At 47.1% G+C, this 25,695-nt stretch overlaps 1 long non-coding RNA gene across 1 annotated transcript; it reads right to left on the bottom strand.

The window, feature by feature from the left end:
• Nucleotides 1-1,622: 1,622 nt before the first annotated feature.
• Nucleotides 1,623-24,532, bottom strand: LOC121001055. Its single transcript, XR_005778961.1, has 3 exons — nucleotides 24,407-24,532; nucleotides 13,798-13,804; nucleotides 1,623-1,634 (listed from the first exon to the last, which is right to left on the bottom strand). It is a non-coding gene; the product is annotated as an uncharacterized LOC121001055 (long non-coding RNA).
• Between the last annotated feature and the right edge of the window lie 1,163 nt (nucleotides 24,533-25,695).

The raw sequence follows: 25,695 nt of genomic DNA, 5'->3' as shown, positions 1-25,695 counted from the left end.
AAAATGACCCCTCTTCCTCCTCTTCCTCCTGGGCCACCTCCTCTTCCATCATCGCCCTAAGTGTTTTCTCAAGGAGACATAGAAGTGGTATTGTAACGCTGATAACGGCGTCATCGCCACTGGCCATGTTGGTGGAGTACTCGAAACAGCGCAACAGGGCACACAGGTCTCGCATGGAGGCCCAGTCATTGGTGGTGAAGTGGGGCTGATCCGCAGTGTGACTGACCCGTGCGTGCTGCAGCTGAAACTCCACTATGGCCTGCTGCTGCTCGCACAGTCTGTCCAGCATGTGCAAAGTGAAGTTCCACCTGGTGGGCACGTCGCATATGAGGCGGTGAGCGGGAAGGCCGAAGTTACGCTGTAGCGCAGACAGGCGAGCAGCGGCAGGGTGTGAACGCCGGAAGCGCGAACAGACGGCCCGCACTTTATGCAGCAGCTCTGACATGTCGGGGTAGTTGTGAATGAACTTCTGCACCACCAAATTCAGCACATGCGCCAGGCAAGGGATGTGCGTCAAATCGGCTAGTCCCAGAGCTGCAACGAGATTTCGCCCATTATCGCACACCACCAGGCCAGGCTTGAGGCTCACCGTCAGCAACCACTCGTCGGTCTGTTGTTCTATATTCCCCCACAACTCCTGTGCGGTGTGGGGCCTGTCCCCCAAACATATGAGTTTCAGAACGGCCTGCTGACGTTTACTCCGGGCTGTGCTGAAGTTGGTGGTGAAGGTGTGTGGCTGACTGGATGAGCAGGTGGAAGAAGAGGAGGAGGAAGCTGAGTAGGAGGAGGAGGAGACAGGAGGCAAAGAATGTTGCCCTGCGATCCTTGGCGGCGGAAGGACGTGTGCCAAACCGCTCTCCACCTGGGGCCCAGCCGCCACTACATTTACCCAGTGTGCAGTGAGGGAGATATAGCGTCCCTGGCCGTGCTTACTGGTCCACGTATCTGTGGTTAGGTGGACCTTGCCACCGATGGCGTTGCGCAGTGCACACTTGATTTTATCGGATACTTGGTTGTGCAGGGAAGGCACGGCTCTCTTGGAGAAGTAGTGCCGGCTGGGAACAACATACTGTGGGACAGCAAGCGACATGAGCTGTTTGAAGCTGTCTGTGTCCACCAGCCTAAATGACAGCATTTCATAGGCCAGTAGTTTAGAAATGCTGGCATTCAGGGCCAGGGATCGGGGGTGGCTAGGTGGGAATTTACGCTTTCTCTCAAATGTTTGTGAGATGGAGAGCTGAACGCTGCCGTGTGACATGGTTGAGATGCTTGGTGACGCAGGTGGTGGTGTTGGTGGTACATCCCATGTTTGCTGGGCGGCAGGTGCCAACGTTCCTCCAGAGGCGGAGGAAGAGGTCGAGGCGGCGGCAGCAGCAGAAGAGGCCGAGGCGGCAGCAGCAGAAGAGGTAGCAGGGGGAGCCTGAGTGACTTCCTTGTTTTTAAGGTGTTTACTCCACTGCAGTTCATGCTTTGCATGCAGGTGCCTGGTCATGCAGGTTGTGCTAAGGTTCAGAACGTTAATGCCTCGCTTAAGGCTCTGATGGCACAGCGTGCAAACCACTCGGGTCTTGTCGTCAGCACATTGTTTGAAGAAGTGCCATGCCAGGGAACTCCTTGAAGCTGCCTTTGGGGTGCTCGGTCCCAGATGGCGGCGGTCAGTAGCAGACGGAGTCTCTTGGCGGCGGGTGTTCTGCTTTTGCCCACTGCTCCCTCTTTGTCTTGTGCTACGCTGTTGGCTCGGTCTCACCACTGCCTCTTCCTCCGAATTCTGAAAGTCAGTGGCACGACCTTCATTCCATGTGGGGTCTAGGACCTCATCGTCCCCTGCATCGTCTTCCACCCAGTCTTGATCCCTGACCTCCTGTTCAGTCTGCACACTGCAGAAAGACGCAGCAGTTGGCACCTGTGTTTGGTCATCATCAGAGACGTGCTGAGGTGGTATTCCCATGTCCTCATCATCAGGAAACATAAGTGGTTGTGCGTTAGTGCATTCTATCTCTTCCACGCCTGGGGAAGGGCTAGGTTGATGCCCTTGGGAAACCCTGCCAGCAGAGTCTTCAAACAGCATAAGAGACTGCTGCATAACTTGAGGCTCAGACAGTTTCCCTGATATGCATGGGGGTGATGTGACAGACTGATGGGCTTGGTTTTCATGCGCCATCTGTGCGCTTTCTGCAGAAGACTGGGTGGGAGATAATGTGAACGTGCTGGATGCACTGTCGGCCACCCAATTGACTAATGCCTGTACCTGCTCAGGCCTTACCATCCTTAGAACGGCATTGGGCCCCACCAAATATCCCTGTAAATTCTGGCGGCTACTGGGACCTGAGGTAGTTGGTACACTAGGACGTGTGGCTGTGGCAGAACGGCCACGTCCTCTCCCAGCACCAGAGGGTCCACTAACACCACCACGACCATGTCCACGTCCACGTCCGCGTCCCTTACTAGATGTTTTCCTCATTGTTACCGTTCACCACAATAAGAAAAATATTATTCGGGCCAATGTATTGAATTAAAATTCAGGCCTTTTTTTACAGACACCTAACACTATCTGGCTATCTATTTAGGTACCGTATTACACTAATACAGGCACACCAGTAATGACAGATTTAGCTGAATATAAATATGAGGCCTATTTTTTAGGCGCTGGGTGACAGGTATACGTTTAATCACAGAATTAGACTTGGATCTGCACTGTAGCATGTGTGTTAAGTTTTTGAGAATGACCCTATCAGCACCTTGAATCTAATATACCCTTTTAGGGATAGATTTAAAGTAGGCCTGATACAGCAGAAACCACTAATTTTGAGAATTGCAAATTTGGGAATTGTTTTTCAACCCAGAACAAAAACTGTGCTTTGACGGTCACAAAAAATAACTTGACCAGCTAAAACAGTACAGATTTGGATGAATATAAATGTGAAGCCTATTTTTTAGGCGCTAGGTGACAGGCTCAACTTGCCCCTGATGTAGTATATGTCCAAAAAATAACCACACTATTGATGGTTAAATGCACTTGATGAAAGCTTGAGCCTGATGTAGGATATAGCGAAAAATAACCACACTATTGATGGTTAAATGCACTTGGGTGACACAGGCTCAGCTTGCCCCTGATGTAGTATATGGCCAAAAAATAACCACACTATTGATGGTTAAATGCACTTGATGAAAGCTTGACCCTGATGTAGTATATGGCCAAAAAATAACCACACTATTGATGGTTAAATGCACTTGGGTGACACAGGCTCAGCTTGCCCCTGATGTAGTATATGGCCAAAAAATAACCACACTATTGATGGTTAAATGCACTTGATGAAAGCTTGACCCTGATGTAGTATATGGCCAAAAAATAACCACACTATTGATGGTTAAATGCACTTGGGTGACACAGGCTCAGCTTGCCCCTGATGTAGTATATGGCCAAAAAATAACCACACTATTGATGGTTAAATGCACTTGATGAAAGCTTGACCCTGATGTAGGCTATAGCAAAAAATAACCACACTATTGATGGTTAAATGCACTTGGGTGACACAAGCTCAGCTTGCCCCTGATGTAGTATATGGCTAAAAAAATAACCACACTATTGATGGTTAAATGCACTTGATGAAAGCTTGACCCTGATGTAGGATATAGCAAAAAATAACCACACTATTGATGGTTAAATGTACTTGGTGGTAGCTTGTGCTGGCGCACCACAAGCCACAAAATGGCCGCCGATCACCCCAGAAAAAAGTGACTGAAAAACGCTCTGGGCAGCCTAAAAACAGTGAGCAATTGAATATCAGCAGTTCAATGATCCACAGCTGTAGATCGATCACTGAATGAAGTCTTTTGGAGGAGTTAATCTGCCTAATCTCGCCCTAACGTCGCAGCTGCAACCTCTCCCTACGCTTGTATCAGCAGAGTGACGTGCAGCGCTACGTTACCCAAGCTTATATAGAGGCTGGGTCACATGCTACACTGGCCAATCACAGCCATGCCAATAGTAGGCATGGCTGTGATGGCCTCTTGGGGCAAGTAGTATGATGCTTGTTGATTGGCTGCTTTGCAGCCTTTCAAAAAGCGCCAAGAAAGCGCCGAACACCGAACCCGAACCCGGACTTTTACGAAAATGTTCGGGTCCGTGTCACGGACACCCCAAAATTCGGTACGAACCCGAACTGTATACAGTTCGGGTTCGCTCATCCCTACTTCTCAATAACATTGTCCCTTACTTATTTGGAGAGTTCCTTGGTCTTCATGGCAGTGTTTGGTTAGTGATGCCTCTTGCTTAGGTGTTGCAGTCTCTGGGGCCTTCCAAAAAAGGTGTGCATATGTATTGACAGATCATGTGGCACTTAGATTGCACACAGGCGGACGTCATTTCACTAATTATGTGACTTCTGAAGGTAATTGGTTGCACTGGAGCTTTTTATGGGCTTCATAACAAAGGGGGTGAATACATACGCACATGCCAATTTTCTGTTTTCTATTTCTAAACAATAGTTTTATTTATATATTTTTCTCATTTCACTTCACCAACTTAGACTATTGTGTTCTGATCCATCACATAAAATTAGATTAACAAAACATTTAACTTAATGATGTAAACAAAATCTAAAAAAAGTTGAGGGGGTGAATACTTTTGCAAGGCACTGTATATCTTCAGGGAGTGTGGGCTTACTAATACTTTGTTCAGTATTGGTAAGGCAAAAACAGGAGTGGGTCTAAAACAGAGATAGCATGTGATGGAAATATTTGCGAGTTTTCTGTGTTTTGGACCCACTCCTGCTTTTGGCTCCTAAATCATAATCAAATCCTGATGCAAAATACTGACTGTGTGATCAAGGCCTCATGCTAAATTTGCATGAGTTTTGGCCATTTGCCTCTGAAATCAGCTTTATTTATGTGGAAAAGAAGTCATGCATGCAGGACTTTAATGGCCTCTATCATACGGTCAGTATTTGGTCAGTTTTTCACATCAGTATTTGACCAGTATTATTATTTTTTTTTTAATTGAACATCTTTATTATTATACAAGGAAACAACAGAAAGAAAGGAAAAAAAGGAGAACAAAAAACTAATCATTAACATTTAATGTACTTTAAACTAACTCCCTGTTATCGCCCAGTCCCTTTTTCCCCCCTTCCCACCCCCCCCTTGCGATGCGTCCAGTGTCCTCCCTCCCTCCGCGCCCCCGTAGGGACGCGGGGGGAGAGAGGAATAGGGGAAGAGAGGAAAAGAGAGGAAGAGAGAGAAAAAACAAAACAAAAAAAACAACAACCAAGCCTATCAAAGCATCCAAGGCTCCCATATCTTATTCCATTTCTCCAATCCACCTCTCTGCTTATACAAGATCCGTTCGTAGTTTTTAATCTTGGTAACCAGATTAATCCAGTTATTTAACTTCGGGGGATGGCGTGCAAACCAATTTCGACTGATCAGCAGTCTGGCCAATAGTAGTATAGTAGCACTCTACCCAATAGGATCTTATGATATTTATGGGCCGTCAATGAAGACAAATCGTTAAGTAGAAACAGTTGTTAATCAGGAGAGATAGATATTTTGAACCTGTCAGCGAGAAGATTTCCAATGCCCTTCCAGTATACTGACAGACCGGGACACAGCCAGATCATATGAAGATAATCCGCTCCTGTATTATCACAGCGAGGGCAATTAGAAGTATCTCTCAATCCACATCTGTTCAACCAAACAGGGGTAACATAAAGTCTATGGTAGATGTTAAACTGTGTAAGCACATGATTAAAATTATGGGAGAGTACATCAGGGTTAGTGAAAATAGTTCCACATCCCACCGACTTTATATTTGGGCAATCCACTTCCCAGGCCCTTTGACCTGGTGATTGTGTATCAGAAAAACGTGACTTAATCAATAATTTATATATATTTGAAATCTTCATTTTTCGTGACGTCTTCCCTAACCATTGATTTAATGGTGAGAAGGTATCTATTTCCAATCGTGATTTATCTTCCAAACTAAAAAGTGCCAAGCGAAGCTGAAAATACCTAAACCATGAGAGGTTCTGTACACTGTGTGAAAGTTCCGCAAATGTCATGATTTCCCTATTCTTAACCACCTGTGCCAAGTATACAATCCCTTTACTTTGCTAAAATTGATCAGTTGCTATACTATCTAAAGACTGTAAGTGCTTATTATGCCAAAGAGGCATAAAATTAAGTGATCCCTTCAGCCCCAACCATCCTCTAGTGATAGCCCACATTTTGAAAAGTGATTTTGTGGTTTCTTTATAACCCTGGTCTCCCTCAACTATTAACCCAGACTCCAAAAACGTAAAAATGTTATTATGCGCGGAGGCGCTTATTAGATCAGTCAAAGAGGCACTGTTTACCCACTCGTTACATGTCCATAATTGAGCTGCCACGAAATAGCCTTTGAAGTATGGGAGATTTAGCCCCCCACACTCCAGAGGCTTATATAAGTATCCTATTTTTAATCTCACTCTTTTCCTTTCCCAGACTAGCTCATTAATTATTCTTTCCAGAAGTTTAAAGTATTTATCGTCTATCCAAATAGGTATATTTCTGAGGACATAGAGAAATTGGGGGAGGATTATCATCTTGACCAACGAGACTCGATTGGCTCTGGATAAGGGAAGTCGCAACCAGATCCCTACTTTTGCCCTGATTTTCGTTATCAGTGGAATAAGGTTCAGTTCCAAAACACTTTCAACTTTGGGGGATATCATCATGCCCAAGTATTGAAAAGTATCAACGACTTCTAACTGATTTAACAGGGGCTCTTTTTGCGGCAGCTGATCTAAAGGCATCAGAGTTGTCTTTGACCAGTTTATATCTAATCCTGATACCTCACCAAATAACTTGACCAATTGAATGATCCTTGGGGCATTTATTTCTGTATCCTCTATAAAAAAAAAAGAACATCATCCGCATATAGGGAGATGCAATCTTCCTCTCTTAATGTTCCGAACCCTTTAATTTGGGGATCTTGCCTAATAGCCAACGCCAAAGGCTCGATATATATATCAAATAAGAGAGGGGATAAGGGACAACCCTGCCGGGTACCTCGCTCTAAGTCGAAGCTAGGAGTAAGGCTCCTATTAAGGTTCAGTCTAGCTATGGGATGTCTATACAAAGTTTTAATGGTATTTATGAATCTCTCCCCAAAGCCCATCCTGAGCAGCACCTTCCAGAGGAATCGCCACTCCACCCTTCAAAGGCCTTAGAGGCATCTAGGGACAGGATAGAGCGATCAGATCCCCCAGGAGCCTGTAAATTTGCAAAGAGACGATGAAGGTTATGATGCGTACCCTTTTTTGGGATTAAACCGTTCTGGTCTGGATGGACGATGGAAGAGATGACCCCAGAAAGTCTTGACGCCAAAATCCTAGCAAGAAGTTTTACATCGGTGTTCAATAATGAGATTGGTCTATATGATCCCATATCTATAGGGTCCTTCCCTTTTTTCAGAACTAAAATTATTAGCCCTTCCATCATTGAACCAGGAAGGTTCCCTTCTACCCACTCCTGCTTTTGGCTCCCAAATCATAATCAAATCCTGATGCAAAATACTGACTGTGTGATCAAGGCCTCATGCTAAATTTGCATGAGTTTTGGCCATTTGCCTCTGAAATCAGCTTTATTTATGTGGAAAAGAAGTCATGCATGCAGGACTTTAATGGCCTCTATCATACGGTCAGTATTTGGTCAGTTTTTTACATCAGTATTTGACCAGTATTGTTAAGGCAAAAATAGGAGTGGGTCTAAAACAGAGATAAAATGTGATGGAAATATTTGCAAGTCGTCTGTGTTTTGGACCAACTCCTGCTTTTGGCTTACAAATCATGATCAAATTCTGATGCAAAATACTGACTGTGTGATAGAGAAGAGTGGAAAAATAAACTGTGATGTCGACACAACCAAACAGAAATAACAGGCCATATGTTCTGCTGTGGCAGCACACTACATTTAGACCATTACTGCCAGAATAATGTACTCTGTTGTATCAGGCACGGGTGCATGGAAATCCTGGTTGATCCATGCCTGATCCACCTTTGTAAAGATTAGTCTATCTAAATTTTGGGTTAAAAGAGGAGTTCTCTTTGGGGTAACTATGCCACCACCAAACTAAACACCGGCTCTGCTGCCACATTACTGGCAGGAAAGCTTGCCCAGGGCAAAATTGGCCAGTTTCAGCCACAATTCAAGTTTGACTGTTCAGTAGTCTAGGGGATCTTGGATCTGGGTTGACAGGTTGCAGTCCAAGTATGCCACCACCTGCTGGTTCAAGTTCTTCTCCATGTCCTGCTGCTGCTGGCTGATTTCTTTGGTAGGCAGGTGACAAAAAGTGCTCATCAGAGACTCAAGACTTAAGTTTCTGCTGATGGAGATGGTGATGCTCCTGCCCCCCCCCCCTCTTCCAGCAGTCATGGCAGTGGGGCGTGAGCTCAGAGAGTCCCCCCAGTTAGACCTTCGTGAGGATGGGCAAAGGGGCACGTAGTCAGTGACCAACTGACTACAAAGTATGTCTCGATAGTAGTTGAGTTTTTCATTGCTCTCAGAAGGTGTGAAAAATGCCCCCATTTTGGACCAGTATCGAGGGTCTAACATTGTGGAGAGCCAGTAGTCATCCCTCTGCTCAATGGTGATAAAGCAGCTGTCACTACGCAAACAACTCAGCATGCATCTGTCCATTTGCACAAGGAACTAGGGGGGACTCCCTGCCTCCATCTCCACTGCATAGTGTCACGGTCTGTCTGAGTCATCTTTCTTGTCGCCCTTTAGCTCCTCATGCTCCTTCTGCTCCGCTCCTATCGCTTGGGCAGATAAACTGTTCTGTATAGAATTCCTGGGAGTTTACATCCTCATCCTTGTCCTCCTCCTGTGCCAGTTCAGTCTCCACAGGGCTCAGGTGGCTGTGAGATGTAGGCATCACGTCTTCTGTCCCCTCACCAGTCAGATTTATCAGCATCACCTCCACGACATAAATGAGAGGAATAACATAATATATTCCATAGTCCTGGCGACTGACAAATAAAGTGGCCTCCTCACAGGGCCTGATCAAACGGCAGGTGTCATGCATGAGCTGCCACTGTCTAACGTCAAAGTTATACCGGGAAGTAGTCCTGTCTGTCTGCATCATCAGGAAATCAGTCACTAGTTTCCTCTACTCATACAGTCGGTCCAACATGTGAAGTGTGTTCCAACGTGTGGAAACATCACATGAGGCTACGTAAGGGGACACCATTCTGCCCTTACAGCTCAAGGAAGAGTGTTTTGCACTATAAGAGTGATTGAAGTGCATACACAGTTTCCTGGTCATTTTCAAGATGTCTTGCAGCTTGGTGGAAGACTTCAGGAACCAGGTGACAACCAGATACACCATGCAGGGTACATGGGTCAGGCCTCCCTGATGCACTGCACAGAACATTCTTCCAGTTATCGGTGACCATGGTTCCTATTTCCAGTTGGGGAGCAGACAGCCAGGATTCAATTTCTAGGTTGATGTCACAGAGCAGTTCCTCAACGGTGTAACTCAGTTCGCCCAGGCTGACCAGAGCCAGAACTGCATGACAACGTCATGCTTTGTATAGGTGGTATGCTGGAGGACCACTCTTAACTGTGCCTACAGGGGAGGCTGAGGACAAGGTGGAGGACAAGGAGGCAGAGAAGGATATTGCCGCAGAAATCCCACAATTACAAGCGGAGGCAGAATTGCCATCATCTGGCCAAGTTGCTTGTGTGCCTGGGCTGGAACCATATTTATCCAGTGGGCTATAAAGGACATATATTTTCCCTGGCCATAGTTACAGCTCTACATGTGAGCAATGGCATGAACTGGACCAGACACCGACAGGCTCAAGGACTGGCCCACCTTCTGCTAAATATACATGTGCAGGGCTGGTACAGCTTTTTTAGAGAAGTAATGATGGCTAGGGCCTCTCCACATTGGGTGGGCACAAGCAATCAGTTCTCAGTTCTCTGAAGTGTTCAGAGTCCACGATATGGAAAGGGAGGGACTACAGTACCAGCAACTTGGCCAGATGCACTTTCAGTTTCTGCGCCATTGGAGTGCATGCATACTGTTGTCCCTTTGCAATCGCCTCAGTGATTGAAAGATAAGACGAGGAGTAGGAGAAGGCGCATCAGAAGCAATAGACAAAGGGAAGGAACAAAAGCTTTCTTCTGCTAAGGTTGAGGAGCCCTGATTTCTGGAGAAGGCGTGCGCGCCACTTCATTTGTTGATGCAGGGCCGTGGTGCCAACATTAGCACCCGGACCACCCTTCACCTTCTGCCCACATTTCCTGCATACTGCCACACTAACATCCTTCTCTGCAATCGCCACAGTAATCAATTGCTGACGAAACCCATAACATGTGTTGACCAGTGATGAAAAGGCAGAGGCAATATCGAATTTGCGATATTTTATGAATTTTTGTGCCGAATATTCGCCATAAATTTGCAAATTCGAGAATTCGTGATCTCCAGTCATTATTTACTTGAATGCGAAAATCGGCAATGTAATATATTCGCAATGAAAATTCACGATTAGAATATTCGCGATCAACACTAAAGGGGTAGGCACCTTTCCTATTGGTTGCTAGGGATGTTGCTGTATAAATTCATGATTAGAATATTCGCGATCAACACTATTCGTGAATACGAATATATAGCACTATATTCTAAATATTTGCGAATTCTCAAAGTGGCGATATTCACGATTAAAATTCGCGATTCGAATATTAGTGTTGACGCAGGGCTGTGGTGCCAACATTGGCACCCTGGCTGCATGTGGCGAAACCAACCTCGTATCGCCTAAACGGATTTTAACCCCTTGTCTCCTGAAACGGTCCGTTACATTGGTGGCAGCAGTGGGATCGTTCCCACAGCCCAGAAGGACAGCTACAAAGAAACATCATTCCCTGGAATTACAATTTGAGGGCAACGCATGTCCCAGTACAGCGACCCTGACAGCACCAGAATGGAAACAGCAGTGGAGTACGATGAGGGTGTCATGGATGACCGAGATGCAGTCCGCAAAGGCATCTGGTACCAGGTACTGGGTATTGTGGAGTATATGCAGGACGAGAGTCTCCCCAGTGAAGAGCAGCGGTTGCAGAAGCAAGTGGCCCTGCGGATGCCCTTCCTGGGAGAGCAGCCCCTGGAGTAATGGGTGAAGGATCTAGAGCACCGGGTATGGCAGGAGCTATGGCTGGAGGATGCCTACCAGGCGCTTTGGTGGTATATGGCACAGTATATACCCTGGACAGCCGAACATGACAAGCCAGAGGGAGAGGCGTTTGATGGTCCTGGCTTGTTATGGGAGTCCTTTGCAGAGCCTGACTTCGGGAGCCCTGCACAGTCCAGACTTCAGGACATTTTCTATGAGAGGGAGGCTAGGCATGAGTGGGATGACCCCCATGAGGTAGAGCAAGACCTGGCTCACCTAGCAACCCTGGAGTGGGAACTGGAGCAGGACTACCGAGACCTCTTCCACTCCATTGAGAAGGCTCAGCAGGACGGTAAGGTGACAGACCCAGATCCAGACCCATTCAGCTGGGCAGATATTGTAGAGTGTTACTGGGAAGGACCCCAGGTGGCCGGTAGAGATGGGACCGAGGTCTCTCCACCGGTCCTGCAGGGAATTGGGAGCCCAGTCTCCATTCCCCAGCGGCAGTGTGAAGTGCAGGGAGAGGAGAGCAGCGTCCTCCCTCCCCAGCGGCAGGCTGAGTTACAGGGGGCAGAGGTAGTTGTTCCTGCCCCCCAGCAGCAGAGTGATATGCCGGGAAGGCAGTGTGAAGTGCAGGGAGAGGAGAGCAGCGTCCTCCCTCCCCAGCGGCAGGCTGAGTTACAGGGGGCAGAGGTAGTTGTTCCTGCCCCCCAGCAGCAGAGTGATTTTTTGGGAATTGGGAGCCCAGTCTCCATTCCCCAGCGGCAGAGTGTCCAGCAGGGAATAGAGAGCCCAGTCTCCTTTCCCCAGCAGCAGGACACTGTATTGGGAGCGGAGACGGTCGGTCGCCCTCCCCAGCGACTGGAAGTATGTATGGGAGAGGAGCTCGTTACCCCTCTCTCCCCAGCGGCAGCTTAACGCACCAGGGGGAGACAGTAACCCCCACAACAGTGCAGATGGGACCGTGGTCTCTACACCTACGGCACAGGGGGTAGAGACAGTCGGTCTCCCCTTCCAACAGCCAGACTCTAAGCCAGGGAGCAACACAGAGACCGGGAGTGCCAGCTTCCAGCATAACCTTGGTGGACTCACTGGACAGAGACAGGCTACCAAATGCAACAGGTCCAGTATTGGGTTGTGGGTGGGCTGCCAGACTAACTCAGGTACCGACCGGCGTGAGGTCAGGTATCTGGTTAGTCTTCCCTGGGGGGGGGGAGATGTGTGGCGAAACCAACCTCGCCACTGTGTTTTGGAGAGGCCTGTTTATCCGCCTCTTGCCCCAGGATTATGGGCCATATACTAACTTTTAAACCCCTGAACCTATTCAAGTGAATTTTGGATAGGTTTGTCCCAAAGTTAAACTGTTTAAATTGATGTAAGTTATATGTATGGCCAATGTAAACTCACAAAGTTGTAACAATTTATAATAAGTGTAACTTGTCAGCTTGGGAGGAAATGCTGGGTGTGTTTCTATTGTGCCATTGTCCCATTGTGTGTTTAAATGGTGATGTCTGTTCTGTTGTCCTCACATGTGTATTGGCGGTCTCCCTTTGTCCTCAGAGATAATTGGATTGCTCCTCAGGTTGTCTCCGGGACAGAGAGGAGGAGACCATGATGCATTGTGGGGATATGTTGTATCCAGTCCGGGACATTGGTGTTCTGCAGTAGCTGGGCCTGTCTATCAGAAAGGGGCTTATCGCCTAAACGGATTTTAACCCCTTGTCTGCTGAAATGGTCCGTTATACTGCACTTCACTTTCTGCCCACAAATCCTACATACGGCCACGCTGCCATCCTCCAGCTACTTGATTAAAAAATTCCCACACTGCCGAGTATGGCATTTTACCCCCACCACTCCGTGCTGACTGCTTGCCGCTCCCTTTATGATCCCATGCACCACTAGTTGTTTCCGGACAGGTGGCCTGCTGAGTAGCAGTCTACCCTGGGCGTGTTTGGCTCCAGATCTCCCACTGCTTCCACCCTGCTGGCTCATTGGCATGCTGCCACCCTGCTGCTGTCTCATGGGCCTGCTGCCACCCTGCTGCTGTCTCACGGACCTGCTGCCACCTTCACCCCCTGATGATAATAATGCCCCCTCTCCACCAGGCTCCCACATGTGATCGGCTACATCACAATCCTCTAATGTCTGTCACTTATCTCGCCCTCACTGGTCTCATGGGTATGTCCCTGATGTGGCCACATGTATTTCCACCTGACTGTCATCATCGCTAGTTGCAAGCCTACGGGAGGATGGAGACCTCTCATCCAAGGCTGTGCTGGCCTGTAGCTGCTGACATTCCTCCCTAAACACATCATTGCTGAAAAGTGGAGCAGAGCCTCCAGCATGCAGAAAAAGCAGAAAATGAAAGAGGCAGTTGCTGGACAGGTGAGGGAACAGAGGTTGTTCATGGGCCATGCCAACTAAGTGTGGTTTCAGAGGAACCCATGGATTCCTGGCTGTGTGTATCTGTTGTCACCTGAGATGATGTTTAAGATTGAGTCAACCATTCCATTACAGCCAACTGTCTGTTGGCCATAGTGTACAGTAACTGAATCAGTAATGTAACAGATGAAGTATGAATGGTGCAGCAGATAGACTAGAAAAACAGGCCTTACACTTCCTGTTAACAATGAGTCTGATGCACCATGCGTCTATGTGTAATTGAACAGATTAATTATTTATGGCGCAGCAGATTAACTAGGTAAACGCACCTATATATTAGACCAGATGTTGAGACTAAGGGATCATTCACACAAACGTTTTTTGCATTCCGTATACAGGCCGTTTTTTGTGTTCCGTATACGGTCCGTATACAGAAGCATAAAAAAAAAACGGAATGTACCCCGTACCCCGTACAAACATTCCGTTTCCGTATTTACATTTTCCGTTCCGTTGAAAGATAGAACATGTTCTATTATTGCCCGCAAATCACATTCTGTGGCTACATTCAAGTCAATGGGTCCGCAAAAAAAAAACGGAACACATACGGAAATGCATCCGTATGTCTTTCGTATCCGTTCCGTTTTTGCGGAACCATCTATTAAAAATTTTATGACCAGCCCAATTATTTCTATGTAATTACTGTACACTGTATATGCCATATGGAAAAACGGAACAGAAACAAAAAACGGAACAATGGATCCGTGAAAAACAGACCGCAAAACACTGAAAAAGCCATACGGTCGTGTTAGAGAGGCCTATTTTGATGCACAGTCTATGTATAACAGAACAGATTAAGGCTACTTTCACACTGGCGTTTCTGGTCCGCTTGCGAGATCCGTTTCAGGGCTCTCACAAGCGGTCCAAAACGGATCAGTTCAGCCCCAATGCATTCTGAATGGAAAAGGATCCATTCAGAATGCATCAATTTGGCTGCGTTTGGTCTCCGTTGCGTTTTTTAGGCGGTCACTAAAACGCAGCTTGCAGGGTTTTGGTGTCCGTCTGACAATGCGGAGCCAAACGGATCCGTCCTGACTTACAATATGTCAATAGGAACTGATCCTTGTTTCACTGACACAATATGGTGCAATTGAACACGGATCCGTCCCCCATTGACTTTCAATGTAAGTCAAGATGGATCCGTTTTGACTTAGACTTTCTTTTTAATGAATAATGTAAACTGATCCGTTATGAACAGATACAAACGTCTGCATTATTGGTGCGGATCTGTCTGTGCAGATACAAGACGGATCCGCACCAAATTCCAGTGTGAAAATAGCCTTAGTATAAATGGCCCAGCAGTGGAACAAGATGCACAGAGTGATTACCCAGAGCCTCCACTGTCCCTGCAGTCTCCTTATGCTCTCTCTACAAAACTCTCCCACAAAAATGAAAATTGCTGCATTAGGAAAGGGTTAAAAACGGAAAGTAAGGGAAACTGCTGGAAATGTTTGCACATATCAAAGATCAGTAATGCAATATTATAATAAAAATGTCCTTGAATATTTTATTTTTAGTCTCCTAGTTAATCCAATGTATCTGTTATGCAAGTATTTATCTCATTTATAAAGAAGAGAAGAACGCCCAAATGTTTAGCAAATCTTATCAGTGAAAAGATAAAATACTAGCTACTAAATGATTAGGGCAACAATTGTTGCTTCCAACAGACAAATAATGTAAGCCTTTTTCAATTTGTATAAAATGAGCAAAAGATTACAACTGAAATTGAATGCATAACTAAGCAATTAGCTTTTTCTCTAATCACATCAGCATATCACACTATTTTATGATATCCCCTGGTTGTTAAAGTACTTGAGAAGAAACGACTTGTTTTGATTTAATTAAAAGATAATTACCTTTTATGTTGTTTTTTTTTATATAAAATATATATTGCAAGCAAAACTTGTAATTTTTCTTGTGAAAATCTGTCCCTCTATTCCAGAGAAATACTTTTTATTTTTATGCAAATAAGGATTTTGCCACATTATGGGCAGGGACACTCCATTTAGTGCATCCTCATTCTACCAGTAATGCTTCCCAGCACCTCCACTTCTTGTTTGATTGTCATACCTTGAAGTTTTAAGAGGTATTCTCATCTCAGACATTGATAGCATATCGCTGTCACCCAAAGTGAAGGAGAGTGGACCACGCAACTGCGGCCACCCTTTATTCACCCTTATAGGAGTTCTGAAAATAGCTGAGTACTGGTTTAGCTATTTCCGGCAGTCCTATAGAAGTAAATTGAGAGGTGGCCATGCATGCATGGTGCATTCTCCATTCACTGATATGGGACTTCCGTAAATACCAGATTGCACATGCTAGGCTACTTTAAGAACTCTCATAGCAGTAAATGGAAAGCACGCAGTGCATGTGTGGTGCGTTCTTCTTCACTTTGGAGAAGCGAATCTCAGAGGTGGGACACGCACCTATCTGAAACCGATGGCATATCCTAGCGTTGTGCAATCAATGTCTGTAATGTCTGCAAACCCACTGTGCCAACTATGCAGTTTGGCTTTTGGCTAAACCTAAGGACTTTACCCTGGTGGTACCTTAGTATTCACCCTTTAACCCCTGTACAGGGATCTGGACTTTGCCACAATGAACCAAGCACGTTGCTACCTCCTGGAGTAGTCGACTGCTGTAGTTGACTGCTGACACACGGGGATCAGAAAGACCGATGCGAATCAACAAGGACAAGGGCAAAAGCGTAGTCTGAACGCAGTCCAATAGTCAGGGCAGGCTGAAAACTCACATATTCCAAATAGCAGTTCCAAGGTCAGGGCATGCTGAGTACAAGCGTAAACCAAATCACAGTTCCAAGATCAGGGTAGGCAGCAAGGAGTGGAATCGGAGACAAACAAGGTTCGGTACACCGATATCCAGACAAGAACACCTTCACTTGATACTAGCAAGGAGATTAGAGATTAGAGTCCGGTGATCGTTTCGCGGCAAACTTTGCTCATTCGCGTCTCACCAAATGTGAACATATGGCGATATTCGGACGCACCATATTTTTTTGCATAGCGCCTAACTTTGACCCATGATACATCCATCAGGTGGGACAGGACAGCCAATAGAGACGTTTCAGCACATGGATACACCCCCAACCCTATAACAGAACCCGATCTGGCAGCCATTTTACAGTATGTGTTTTGCCAGTGTAGGGAGAGGTTTCATTATGGAGCAGGGACAGTTAGGGACATCAAACGCTAGCTAATAGGGCCACAAAAGTCCTTTTAAGGACTGGTATAGGTGCGCTATCGATAGGTGTGATATAGAGGGGTGTGATATTCTTAAAATATACTTTCTAACATAGAAATTGTATTATAGTGTATTTGTATTGTGCAGCAGTTGTGTGTGGTTCTGCTGCGAAACCGCAGCTAGATAGATGGACAAACGCTATTGGAATAACTAATTGCAATAGGTGTGATATACCTGTTGCCCCAAACAAAACTGCTTGAGGGCTGTGATATACCTTCTTCCACAAAATCCTGATTGAGGGGTGCTATATACCAGTTTCCGCCAAATACTGATTGAGGGGTGCCATATATCTTCTTCCATTAAATACTGATTGAGGGGTGCTATTGCTATATACCTTCTTCCACCAAATACTGATAGAGGGCTGCGATACACCTGCTTCCACAAAATACTGATTGAGAGGTGCCATATACCTGTTTCTGCCAAATACTGATTGAGGGGTGCTATATACCTGTTTCCACCAAATACTGTTCGAGGGGTGCCATATACCTTCTTCCACAAAATACTGATTGAGGGATGCTATTGCTATATACCTTTTTCCACCAAATACTGATTGAGGACTACGATATACCTTCTTCCATAAATACTGCTCTTCTCTACAGACATAGGCAGAGGGTCAATTAGAAAATGACAGGCAGAGGAAGAGGCAGACCGTTCCTCAGGGACGGTAGGGGTCAGGCAGGTGCACCAGGCCAGAGCCTAAGTGGGAAGTTGGAGAAGGCGCGTGCGATAAATTCAAAGGGCGCACCAGAGTTGGTTTAGTGGCTTACTCAGCCTTCCGCTTCTGCACCCTCCTCATCCACTGTATCTGCACCCTCCTCACTCTCTGCTGTGTGCACCCCCAAAGACACCACCAACACCATAGCCCCGCCACTCGAGTCAGAGGAATTATTTTCCCATCCATTCCCAGACTGTCACGAGGGTGTCAAGAACCACGCCTGACTCCGTTATACCCGGGGTCAGGAAGTCGCAGCGGTTGGCTGCGCGCTCTATGTGAGATAGGGCTGTTTCCTTATGGTAGCTTTCTGGGTTTGCTTTGCAACCCTTTTTGGCTCACTCAGGGATCCGTAGCTCCTTCTCCTCAGCTGTTCCTTGTCCAGCACTCCCAACCTCCTTATATTCCCCTCTCACACTACTCTGGTTGCCAGATATAGAGCTTCCTGCCTGGACATCTATTCTGACCCTCTGGAGCTGTGTTGCTGCGTTCTCTGGTTGTGTAAGGTACCTGTAAAAGGTAGTGTCCGAAGTGGAAGTAGTGTGCTTGAGATCCAGGCAAAGCGTCGTCAGGCAAATAGTTCACAATCAAAATCCGGAGAAGAGTCAGGCAGGCTAAGGTCATTCACGATCTGGCGGCAAGGTACAAAATCAGCAGGCTGTAGAATAGTCGGGATATCAGGCAGGAGTTCAATACAAGGAAGATCACTGAAGTCAAAACACCCAGGGAAGAAATCCAAATAAACGGGCACTGAGTGATGTCCTCACTTCCTATTTAAAGGCTGTCCAGATTGAGAATTGTCCACAGCTGGCAGCAGGTGGAGCTAGAGAGTATGATGTAGTGTTGAACACAGTAAGGACATTCCCAAAGTCTAGATCTCTTCTGTAGCACAACAGGTAAGGCTATGGTTTAAGAGACCAGGAAGATCCCGGTTCGAATACAACCTGGGTCATGACAGGTTGTTGGTCCAGAACGCTACCCTCCAGATCCCTGTTGGACCTTTGTGGTCTGCTGTGGTCGCCCACCTGGGTGTATGTGTTTGTCTATATTGTCTGTCCTCTTCCTGGTGTTTCCCTTTTAGTGTCAGTGGTGCGGACTAGCGATCCCACCGGCCCGTTCACTATCTAGGGCTCATTTTAGGGAAAGCCAGGGTTTAGGCACGTGATCGCCGCACGGGTGAGGAACCCGTCTAGGGACGTCAGGGCAGTCAGGTGCCAGCCGCAAGGTGAGTCAGGGGTCACCACCTTTCCCTCTCCCTTGGGCAGGGCTTTCCCTTTTCCCTCCCTGTGCGTGACGCCGGTCATTACACAGACCTTACCGATGCGCAGCCATTCTTGGCATCGGATGATGAAGAGGAGGTAGCAACGGCTGCCACCCAGCAGTCTGACGACAGTTCCTAGATCAGCCCAAGGAGGGTGGTTCCTGCTGTTGCTGCCTACTCCGAGATCTCTAATGTCAGTGATGGTGAAGGTGACGATGATGACGTGTCGATGGATGCCCACAAGAGAGAAAGAGGAGGGCAGTTCAGAAGGAGAGATGGAGCAGCAGATAGGGAGGAGAAGGAGGAGAAGCAGGCAGAACTCGCAGTGCACAGGAGGCAAAAAGCAGACTGCAAATGTATCTGGAGCGAGCCATCCACCATGCACGGTCACATCTTGCGCTCCCAGGACGCCGGCACATGGCTTCTCAGTGTGGGCTTTTTTTAACGTGTCAGCTGCATAAATAGTGTTGCCATCTTCAGCCTGTGCTGTCAACGCATAAGTCGCGGTAAGCCTTACACTCAGCTAAGGACGACCGCCTTAAGAAGGAACTTGGCCTCCAATCACCGAGCCCAGTGGGAGCAATGTCGTCAGAACCCACAAAGCCACAATCCCGGCGCTCCACATCCTGCCTCTTCTCCTTCTCCTCTCTCCTCCCATTTATCCTCCACTCCACCTTCCACCCTGCCGTTGATGTGTTCATCTGGCACAAGGCTTCCGTGGCCCAAATGTTCGAGCGTAAAAAAAAATGATGATGCTGGATAATCCTCTTGCCCAACGGCTGACAGCTGGCTTGTCTGAACTGCTAGCCTGCCAACTACTGCCATATAAATTGGTGGACTCGGAAGCCTTTAGAATATTTGTGGCCATAGGCACACCGCAATGGAAGGTCCCCGGAAGGAAATATTTCTCCCAGAAGGGCATCCCTGAACTATATGGCCACGTTCAGCGGCAAGTTAATATATCTCTAGCACACAGTGTCGGTGCCTAGATACATCTGACCACAGACACGTGGTCTAGCAAACACGGGCAGGGAAGGTACATAACTTTTACTGCCCACTGGGTGAACCTTTTGACGGCCGTCAAGCATGTAACCCATGGCACCCATGTGAATTTGGTGTTACCGCCATGCATTGCATGCAGGCCTGCCTCTTCTTCTCCTCCTCCTACTCCATCCTTCGTCTCCTCCTCGGCTGACTCCTCCTTTTCCACTGCCACCACCTTTTCCGCTGCACCCCCCAAGCTCCCCAGAACCTATTCGACGTGCCAGATGAGACGTTGCCATGCTGTGCTGTGGCTGTTGTGCCTGGAAGCCAAGAGCCACACCGATCCTGCACTCCTTTCAGCTCTGCGGTCACAGGCCGATCAGTGGCTAACCCTGCTCAATTTGACAGTTGATAAAGTAGTGTGCGACAACTGTGCCAATCTGCTGAGCGCGCTGAAACAGGGCAAAATGACACACATGCCATGCATGGCATACGTCCTGAACTTAGTCGTGCAGCGATTCGTTGCCAAATACCCCGGAGTCCAGGATGTCTTGCGGCAGGCCAGGAAAATCTCTAGCCATTTTTGAAGATCTTACACGGCCATGACTCGCCTTGCTGATGTTTAGCGGCGACACCACTTGCCCGTCAGACGTCTGATTTGTGACTGCCCGACGCGCTGGAACTCCACCTTGTATATGCTTGATAGGCTGCTCCAGCAGAAACGTGCCGTTAGCGACTACCTGAATGAACTCTGGCTGCTCATGCGCGACGCATGCAGACTTCTGCGGCCATTTGATGAGATCACCAAAATGGTCAGTCGCAGCCAGGGCGCCATCAGTGACATTGTACCTTACGCCTTCTTTCTGGAGTGTGCATTGCGTTGTGTCATTGATCAAGCCGTCGAGGGGCAGGAGCTGGAAGATGAAGAAGTCGCAATGCTGAATGAATTCCCAGGGGGGGCTACTCCATCTGAGACAAGTCAGCAGGAGTCTGAAGAGGAGTCAGAGGAAGATGGTGGCTGGGGGAGGAGGAAAAGGAGCAAGAAGAGCAGGCTTTAAACTTTTCGGGGATCCCTGGTGTTGTCCATGGCTGGGGGGAGGAGACCGAGGACGACATTCTCCTGAGCGATGAGCAGGAGCTCCACCGCTTCTAATTTAGTGCAAATGGGGGCCTTCATGCTCCAGTGTTTAACCCCTTCCCGACTGCAATCCGTTTATATACGTGATATTTGCACATGCCCCGTGCAGCTACCATGTGTATAAACGTCAAGCCAGCTCTTTAATCCAAGCGCTGCAAAATGCTTGGATTAAAGCTTCTGCCCCTGTCCTGCTGCTGTCACGGACAGCATACAGTCTAGTAATGTCGGCAAGGGACCAATCAGAGTGGCCCCTTGCCGACAATCGATCTGATTGGTTAGTCTGTGCAGACTAACCAATCGGATCACGGCAGTGAAAAAATGCTGGTTTCAGGCTCTAATCTGCGCTCTGCAGATCAGAGCCTGAAATCAGGTAGTGTTCCTTGTGCCCCCCGATCTGTGCCCCTTATGAAGTTCCCCCCTCTCCCATCCACATTCCTGCAGCCTGCCCTGATGTGGTCCGCCCCCTCCCCGCCCCATACATTCGTCCTCCCCATTTGCGCTGCCTCAGCCTCCCTCAATGCTGGCCATACCCCCCCAACCCCCCCGCCCCCCTTTTCAAGGCTACCCCCTGCCTCCGATGCAGTCCCCCTGCTGTGTGTGATGGCGGCGGCTCTATTCCTGAGCCGCCGCCATCAGCAGAGAGTGTCAGCTCTATGCTGACACTCTGCTGTAACCCCATCGATGCCGCGGCAGCGGCATCCATGGGGTTAATAGAGGGAGGGGGCTCCCTCTCTCCACCATCGGGGCTGCCACGCTGCGATGGCAGCGCCCGATGGTTGCCATGGCAAACCTACAGGGCATCTGATAGTATTATACTTTGCAATGCAAGAGCATTGCAAAGTATAGTACAGCCATCAGCCCCACTGGATCTTCAAGATCCAAGAGGGACTTGATAAAAAAAAAATTGAAAATAATAAAAGTAAAAATAAATAAATAAATAAAAATGTAAAATTAAAAAAATAAATTGCCTTTTCCTATAAAAAATGAAAAAAAAAATACACATATTAGGTATCACCGTAACGACAGTCTCTATAAATATATCACATGATAGACCCCGTCCGATAAACACCATAAAAAATAAATAATAAAAACTGTGTAAAAAAAGCCATTTTTGTCACCTTACATCACAAAAAGTTCAACACCAAGCGATCAAAAAGGTGTATATCAAACAAAATGGTACCAATAAAACCATCACCTCCTCCCGCAAAAAATTATACCCTACATAATAAAATCGCTCAAAAAATAAAAATAACTATAGTTCTTAGAACATTGAGACACTAAAACATAATTTTTTTATTTCAAATATGCTATTATTGTGTTAAAGTGAAATAAATAAAAAAAGTGTACATATTAGGTATCGCCGCATCCGTAATAACCTGCTCGATAAAAATATCACATGACCTAACCCCTCAGATGAACACCGTAAAAAAAAAAAAAATTTAAAAAGTGCCAAAAAAGCAATTTTTGTCACCTTACATCACAAAAAGTGCAACAGCAAGCGATCAAAAAGGCTTATGACCCCCAAAAGTACCAATCAAACCGTCACCTCATCCCGCAAAAAATGATACCCTATTTAAGACAATCGCCCAAAAAATAAAAAAGCTATGGCTCTCAGACTATGGAGACACTAAAACATCATTTTTTGGGTTTCAGAAATGCTATTATTAAATAAATAAGAAAAAGTATACATATTAGGTATTGCCACGTCCGTAACGATCTGCTCTATAAAACTGTCACATGACCTAACCCCTCAGATAAACGATGTAAAAATAAATAAATAAAAACTGTTCCAAAACAGCCAATTTTTTTGTCACCTTGCCCCATAAAGTGTAATAATGAATGATCAAAAAATCCTATGTACCCAAAAATGGTACCAATAAAAACCTGAACTCTATCTGCAAAAAACGAGCCCCTGCACAAGATGATCGGCAGAAAAATAAAAAACAAATCTAAAAGATTCAGCGGCTCACCCTCTCACCGTATGGATAAGGTGCTCATCTTCAGGTCCCACCCTCAGGACCAAAATCACCACGTAAATGCCAAACAGAAAAGAAGGGGCACACTCAAAAGGGATACACTTGATGAGAATGATGCACACTTTATTATTACTAAAACACAACCCCTAAAATCTATAAAACATACAAAGGGCTCAAATGACATACATGCCCTCTAATGCTCTGAGGAATTGTTCCCATATATCAAAACACCTTGACCACGGTAATTGGTACACCTCGATAAAAGCCGCACAATTCTGTGTAATACACAAGTCCCATATACAGATACAGATACTCCTATCCCAAAATGATGATGGCTACACCTTCAATGCTGGCACTTGCCACATTCGTTCACAAAGCCATTAGTCCATCCACATCAATGGTGTAGTACTTGGAATAAAGTTCTTAGTCCATATACATCAGTAATAAGGATAAAGCAGTATGCCACAGCAAATTTCGTATGTTTGTAACAATCGCAACTGTCAGGGAGCACAGCTCAATTGTATAGCGCTGGTCCACCTTTAATAGCACAGTTGAAAAGTATCCTGATATATTAATGTGTACTCCACAGGAGTCGGGTCTTACCCGTCTTCACTGCCTGAATGCAGCGTTGATTCCAGGCGGCCGCACACCAGTGGCGTCCCACGTGGTGTGCTCGACCTCAGCTTGGCGTCCCACGTGACCTGGTTACTTAGGAGACCGACTGGAAGCTGTGATGACGTCACTGGTAGGCGACTGCTTCCTCCAGCACAGGATCCAGATAATTCCCTTTAGTCTTTCTGCTTGTTGCTTGTGACCTGGGAGATGTTTTTATTCCTTTTTCTTTGTCACAGATGTGCATATAACGTTCACTCTGTACGTCAGACGCGTTTCGAGGTACTGTACCCCTTCCTCAGTGGCCAACTGAGTGAGTGTGTCCTCACCACTTATAAATGGGACCCCTATTCCCATGGTGCGTCACACTATTGTGTATTCCCTAATTTCTGGAATGGATTCCCTAATTTCTGGAATGGGATATGCTCTTGTTGATTCCTCTTTGCATAGTCATCATATACATAGAGTCCCAATGTAAATCGTTAAAACTATAAATAATCCCACATATTAAAATCATAAAAATACGTGCAACACTGTGTCACGACCCATGGTCATGGTCGTGACTCTGGAACCGCATGCAGTTGCCTGCGGTCTTGTCTTGTCGTCAATCACAGGTTGAGGGCTGTAGTATGTTGCCTTGCCTGTGGTTGCGGCTGGCAACATGATGTATGTGGCAGTTTGGCAGCCTGAGCTGGTGCTGGGCAGCTTGCTGTCAGGTGCATGCGGTTACACCTGGTTGGGTGTGTGTGTGTATGTGTGCACGTTGTATGTCTGTTTGTTGTGCACGAGGTTGTGTTTGTGTGCACTGTGACACCTTCGTTCGAAAGAGGGTGCAGCATGTATTGCCTGCCGTTTTCGGCATACATGAACGTTCTCCGGAGGGAGAGCGTTATGGGGTTCACCGTTAACGCCGCGGTTGGTGGCTTATTCCCCGCCACCTTGCTAACCGTGTCTGTGTTGGTGACCCCTCGTCCCTCTCAGGGTTCCTTGCTCTGGTTGTCTGCTGGCAGTATTCCTTGGTATACCTGCTCGGTGCTGGTCTGGGAATGTCTGCTGGCAGCGACCTGGAGTAGGAACGTTTTCCTGAGTTGGACGCAGTGTCCAGTGTCCCTTCTCCAGACTGCTTTTGTGGCTGGCTGCCTGAGACCTAGGTGTCGGTCCAGGTAGGTTGGTGGCAGTTCTGGAGGGAGATACGGGTACCTGTCTGGCAGTGCCTACAGTTGCTCTTTCCTCCAGTCTGCTTTGGTGGCTGACTACCTGGGACCTTTATGACGGTCCAGGTTTGTTGGCGGCAGTTCTGGAGGGAGACACTGGTGGTTATCAGGCATTGCCCCTTCCCCCCCTCCCTGTTTGGCCCCACCAGCTTCCCCTTTTAGGTAGGGGGGGGCTTTGAGGGGTGGGAGTGTCACGACCCATGGTCATGGTCCTGACTCTGGAACCGCATGCAGTTGCTTGCGGTCTTGTCTTGTCGTCAATCACAGGTTCAGGGCTGTAGTATGTTGCCTCACCTGTGGTTGCGGCTGGCAACATGATGTATGTGGCAGTTTGGCAGCCTGAGCTGGTGCTGGGCAGCTTGCTGTCAGGTGCATGCGGTTACACCTGGTTGGGTGTGTGTGTGTATTTGTGCACTTTGTATGTCTGTTTGTTGTGCACGAGGTTGTGTTTGTGTGCACTGTGACACCTCCCTTCACTTGTGGTTGTCCGCGGCAACGTCTGGTGTTGTGTGCATGTGGTGGCAGTGTCTCGGCCTGCTGGCTGTTCCTCAGGACATGATTGCCACGCATGCCGTTGCCGGCGGTAACAGGGGAGTGTGTTTGTGTGCACTTTTCTCCCTTTAAGTTGCTGTCTTCCCTTTCCTGGTGTAAGAAGGGTTAATTCCCTTCTCTGTGTGAACACTGGGTGTGTCTGAGTATGGGTGTGGATACTTTGGGCTATTAAGCCTCAGTTGAGACCTGATGTCTGAGGGGTACTCCAGCCTTGTTTGTAAGCTGGAGGCACCCTCCTTGTATTTACCATCTGCCAGTGAGGGCCACCCTTGTGGTCATAAACTTATGTTAGACATTATTGTTCTTTTATATTATATGTCTAGTGGTGTCTTTATGTTTATTGCAGCGTATGGTTCCTGGGTTCCTGTGTGATGTTTGGTGCGTGCTGTGTCC

Source organism: Bufo bufo, chromosome 5 (genome assembly GCF_905171765.1).
Source record: "Bufo bufo chromosome 5, aBufBuf1.1, whole genome shotgun sequence".
In the NCBI taxonomy this organism is placed as follows: domain Eukaryota; kingdom Metazoa; phylum Chordata; class Amphibia; order Anura; family Bufonidae; genus Bufo; species Bufo bufo.
The sequence above is the reverse complement of the archived record's forward strand: the minus strand, read 5'-3'. Positions and strand labels throughout refer to the sequence as shown.